The 5,967-nt window shown below is 38.0% G+C and overlaps 1 protein-coding gene across 14 annotated transcripts in view; it reads right to left on the reverse strand.

The window, feature by feature from the left end:
• The window catches only part of foxp2 (forkhead box P2), a 282,865-nt gene extending 282,264 nt beyond the window's left edge, over positions 1 to 601 (reverse strand). For all 14 annotated transcript variants that reach the window (XM_063217362.1, XM_063217375.1, XM_063217374.1 and 11 more), the window contains exon 1: positions 235 to 601. The gene's annotated coding sequence lies outside the window, so the exon portion shown is untranslated. The remainder of the gene's footprint in view (positions 1 to 234) is intronic.
• Between the last annotated feature and the right edge of the window lie 5,366 nt (positions 602 to 5,967).

A 5,967-nucleotide genomic window follows, 5' to 3' on the forward strand; every position in this document is an offset into this window, starting at 1 on the left:
GGCTCTCCCAGGCAACAAACTATCGCTCAGCGACAATGTCGATAGCACGCCAAAAAGAAATGGTCGGTGGGCTCACCGCAAAGCTACCCAAAACGCTGAATGTTGACCATCCCGTTCCATATCAGACACCCTGTAGACGCCAGACCATCTATCGATAACGAGTAGTGAAGTGAAACTCAACGGGTGGAGAGGGTGAAAGATGAATAGTCAAAGTGAAGAAGGGGGAAAACTTACCAAAACACACTAGTAGTTTTCTGCCTCCGTCAACAACGCGGGCAAGAAGAAAACATGTAGTCTATGCGAGTTGTGCGGTTATGAAAGCTTCGCACGTGAAGGTACGAGTTAATCATAAAGTACAAAAATAAAGAGCAGGGCGCTGAGTAAATAAAAGTGGGATATTCCTCCGCTGGAAGATGCCCGCGTAGCCGTGCTGCTGCTGTCTTCAGTCTCTGTGTGCTGCTGTTATTGCTCACGCAACAGAAACAGGAGTACACTCCGTCCTGCTAGAATGCTAGAATGCTCTTGCATGACGCGCAATGCCAAGAAGTAGCTTGTTTTTGCATTACGATTCAATACATCAAGATGTATTCCTCCAAGTATTTGGGACTAGCTTATTAGAATGCAAACCCCGGGGAAGCCACTTGTGGCGGAGTTGGATATTGTTGTTTTTTGGAGCGCTGCGACCACCGCGTGACGTCATGTCCACCTGCTATGTAAACAAAAACTCATCAAAAGTTTCATCCGCGCCACCCCTTTTGACAATAACAAATAAAGTATCACATACCACTGTAACGAGCCTAGCCTATGCATTTTTTTGCAAATGGGGGCAGTTTAACAGGTTGGCTTGTCTGTGAGAGCTGTCTCGTAAGCAAATTGATTTACAGTTGACAGTTGTGCTCCTTTTTCAGGCCAAACAAAAACTCTCATTTGATCTAAAAGCTTGAGGGTGATGTGTGCTAAAGGGCAACACTCTCACGCAGTCTTGTCGAAATCTCCAGAGATGCAATTCTAAAACTATCTCTGTTCTTTTTCATCTTGCAAGACAATTATGCCAGTGAAACCAGATGAATTCACATGTGACACAATAAGCAGTAAACAACAAACAGATTTGGTGAACATTTGACTTATTTTGCACAGACGCATGGCGCGTGTGACCAATAGGTTACCATTGGTGCGCCTTCGATAAATGTTTGCGCCAGTAATGGTTATTGACGCAGATGATAAACAATAAACAGCTTCATGCTTTTATTGAATTCTACACTCAACTGTTGACAACACGGTGTCTATAGAATTTAAAAAGTTACATTTCAACTTAGTGTGAGATGCTATTCCAAACACCCCATGCGCAAATTCCATTGGCTAATTATTTCCCACCTGTGTGTAATTTACACATTGTTTGGGCTATCTGCTTCTCACATTTGTTTTCCAAATGTATTTTATTCTCATATATAATTTCCTCTGAGGTTAAGTAACAAACCGGATAGATTATAAATTGTAGACTAACATATGTCTATTAATGTATTTTTTTTCGCGCTTGAATTTACACATGTAATCGTCGCTAATGACGTGGGGTATTTTATGCTAGATTCCCATAAATGGTCTTGAATTTTCTGTAAAAATGAGAACCTGCGTGTCGCTCCATTGATGGAAATCTTATGTGCCGGTATGTGAGTAACTGTCCGGTCCCCAATGACTGTTCTGTGAGTGTTTAAATAGCGTTTTAATTGTAGTATGTTTAATTAACATGCTAATCATATGATCAAATATTAATGTGAACAATTTAATATACTTTGAATATCTTAGCGAGGGTTAAGCTTGTGAAGTAGACTAGTTCAGCTCTGATCGCAGAGGGGACATATCAACGTGCGCTCTTACTAAACACTGAGGCCATCATTTAATTGATGTCATGAGAAATATTACATTAGGCTATTTTAAAAACTGAGTGTATGCTTTTTTATGGACACGGATTTACTGAAATTCAAAATAATGCATCACAATCTGTCTGTCTATCTCTAGACTATGTGGCTTATTTACAATTGTTTTTATTTTGGTAGGCTATTCACATGTGTCCGACAAATTAGCGCATATTTGAAACAAATGAATTATATAAAATAATGGCTATATTAATGTCTTGGGGAAATAGTAATTGCCAAAAAGAGAAGAAAACGCATTTCTGGGCTGTCTTTGCTGTTCTTTTAGGACAGAGTGATACAGTTTTGTTCGGAAAGAGCTATTTAATGTCTTCTTGCCTTGAAATGTCCTTTCGCTGGGACAAAGTTTGTATTCCGTTACCATTACAATCTCGGAGAGATGTCTTAGAAATTGTGAATAAAATGATGCGAGGACACAGGTCGGAATGTCGATTGTGGGGGGTTGCCGCCCCCTACCGGTATCCACATACTCTCCTTAACTTTTCCTATCCTCCAATTTAATTTGATACCCTCCTTCACTAATATATGGGGATACAGTGCCCTCCAGCGGGAGTTTTAGGTGCTGTACTTTTTGATGTTACTTTGCTTTTTCCACAATTAGTGTACTGTAGTAAGGCATGGTCCATTCATTCAAAATGGCGACGGAACAATGCGCAGGGAGAAATGTTAGGAGACAGCAAGATTGTAATAGGCCTATTACAGATAGCAAAAGTACTCAGGGCTTTTCATTACAATGTGGCTGTGCATATAAGGCAGTGAAAAACAGTAGACTATTTAAGTCAAATGTGAAATGTGGCAAGATGATCTGACCATGCATTGAGCAAGAAATATTTAGGTCTACCGTCACAGTCTTGTTTTTTGTGGGCATTGCATGTTCACTGATCATCTTTCAAGTGAAAATAAATGGCCCTACATACAAAAAACAAATAGCAACTTAACTGATTCCTTAAGTTTTCCCTAATAACAGTCTTTTGATTCACTTCGCTCCCTTTATAGGTGGCTAGGAGAATATGGATTAAAAGTCAGGAAGGTCTCCTGTAAAAGGACATAAATGATCAGAAGAATTGAGCTAAAATTCAATGCTTTCTGACTCGTTTCTGATCACTCATATAAGCTACTGTAAATTAGGTCTACAATAAAGCTTTTTTTCATGCTATATGAAAAAAAAGTTATCCTGCTTGACCTAATTTGAAGACAGCAGCTTTTTCACCGTAGTGGCTTTTCAAACCAACACTATATTTAGTAGGCCTACTGTTATAAATACAGTAATAATGGTAGGCTTCACTTACTTGTCATTATATATAGGCCTAAACTAAACCATATATATAGGCCTAATTATTCAAATTTAATGACAACAGAACCATCCTATTCTGATAAAATGTGCTGTACCACTTTAACTGTTCTAATTCAAAACTTCTTGAATGAAAATAAGTTCAAGATAAAGTTACGGAATCTTGGTCTTTTGGGGAGTAGTGCTCATTAACAGAATTCCATACATTCACACTTCCCTCAGAGAAATATAGGTTACCTATAATGTGTGCATTACGAGCCAGAGGGACAGAACAGGCTGTACTCAGTGGAAATGCTAGAGGGAGCGATCCCCCTGTGTGCATCTGCGTATCGATGAAAACGCTTTACAGCAGGAGGCTGAATGCCACATGGTGAAATACATTACATTTTATTACATGATGAAATATATTAAATCCGGACCGACTGCCATTTGGATAAATTGTTCTAAGTATTTGAACTATTGTCCTGGGTGACCTACGCAGCTTCCGCAAAAATGCTGAAATGATCATTTGGAATCCAATTGTGTCACCCTCAAGTGTGATGTCGTTGTTGTTTTTTTCTTCCTTACTCTCAAACTTATTGTCAAAATAGGAATTTGACAATAGATTAGAAATTAGAAAAGGAATTGGAAAATACATGAGAAACTGCACATCAGATAAAAGAGTGTAGAGTTTGGGTGAAATTTCCTTTTTTTTATGAACTAATGACCTCTGTCAGCCAGAATGTGTGTCTAATGTAGCTTATTTCTTTAAATATTACAGTGACAATAAAATGCATTCAGTTCAATTCATACAAAATGTCTCTAACGCTATACTAATGTAACATTGATGTTTTCTTCTTCTTCTTCTTCTTCTTCTTCTTCTTCTTCTTCTTCTTCTTCTTCTTCTTCTTTTCTTCTTCTTATTTTCATGAACCAGTGACACATTTCCAAGGTGACATCAATATCTGCGGTAGAATCACGTCAGAATACGTTAGGAACGTATGGATTAGGAAGTTAGGAAGGAATGGATTTAGCAAGTGACACCACAAACGAACCACATACTTTAAAAAAAAAAATCAATGTGTAAATATTGACTGTTGTGTATCACTTCCAGTGCATAGGATATTGAGTTAATCAACAATCACCTTCATTGACATTGTATTGTAAAATATTGGAAGAGAAATCAAGCACAGATGTCCCCCATCACTTCATCACAACGCTGTTAAATAATACAAAGGTGTTGTAATTATGGCTAATAAATTCATGATTCCTGAATAATGCATCTGCGGATACACAGCTTGTGATGGAGATTAGACATAACACGGCAACACATGATAATTTGTTCTTTCATCTGTGTACAGTACTAATTCAATTCTTTGTCAAAGGTTGTATGTTATGAGAGCCCAATTTTTTGACCATCTGCTGCTGATTTTAATGTAAGTCAAAATACCTTGGAAACCAAGAAAAAATACAACCAAAGTTGCCTTAATTGCAAAGAAAATGCTAACAGTTTTTTTTTTTTTTTTGAGTGCGATGGGCATAATGACATTTTATTATTATTATCAAAATATATTTTCACTTTGCATGGATTCATTCATGCAATGTGATAATATGGTGAATTCAGGTAAATTGTGCCACTTTTTTTGCCGCATATAAGCGAATGGCCCAAAGTGGCCCAATTTACCTGAATACACTTTAAAAAGTGAGATGGCCATCTCCTGATTTGAATTAACCATTTTGGTTGTATTTACTGTAACACAAATACCTCATGTTTGTGTTTAATATAATTGTACAAGTTTAAAACGGAATCATGTGCAAAGTTGGAACATGAAATTGTGCCTATCATGGATGAAGTATCACTTTCATGCCATCCCACAATAAAGAATAAATAATAAAAAAAATAACAACTTCCCTTATTCAGCTTCACAGTCAGTGTCTCTTTCCCTGCTATGGCCAATAGAACAGCAAATGCAAAGGCTGTTCTCTTTTCCTATTGTTGTAGTCCCTCAACATAAGGTGTTACACCAGTGGATCGCTGTAATAGTCACTGAAGAAACTTAACTACCATAGTACTACACCACAATGACAGTGCACCGGGCCTTTAGCAATAGCCTACTTTACGACTTGGTCATTGCCATTCTGGTAACAACTAATTTATAACAGGAGCCACGTCTTACTGGGTTCAAAGCCTCCTTTCAATCCTAGAGGTTTTATTTCAGAGTAGCAATACTAGCCGCAGACTGTTAATTCAAAACAAGTTGACAATGTGAACAAAATTGGACCTTTTCTGTGTGGTTGCTCAGGTTTGTTTTGCACTATTTTATAATTTACCACACTCAACGACCTAAACTTTATTTCTGTAACAACTTTAAGAGAGAAACTACTAATAAAAAGTGAATCAACTAGAATGTAATGAAAAAACAAGTTGTTGCCCACATGAAACAACATCAAACATTTAAGACACAAGACTTAAGACTAGTGAGGAAACAAAATGTATGGGACACTGTAGGCAACACTCCTGACATGCAAAAAGCAACCAAACGGGTAACCTTTCCGCTGGATCATGTGACTTCATGTGTCTAGTGAATCATGTGATGTGTATTATTGTCCTGGGCTCCACTCTCTTGTCCAAGACGATCAACGTCAAACGCTCCTCTGACATCACAGCAAAGCAGCCTTCTGACGTGGTTGATGCTGTGAAAGCATACACCAATACTCCACCCATGTGACAAATCCTCCCGACGCAATGACCCCTCCACAGCGGGC

Source organism: Engraulis encrasicolus, chromosome 15, assembly GCF_034702125.1.
Source record: "Engraulis encrasicolus isolate BLACKSEA-1 chromosome 15, IST_EnEncr_1.0, whole genome shotgun sequence".
Taxonomy (NCBI): domain Eukaryota; kingdom Metazoa; phylum Chordata; class Actinopteri; order Clupeiformes; family Engraulidae; genus Engraulis; species Engraulis encrasicolus.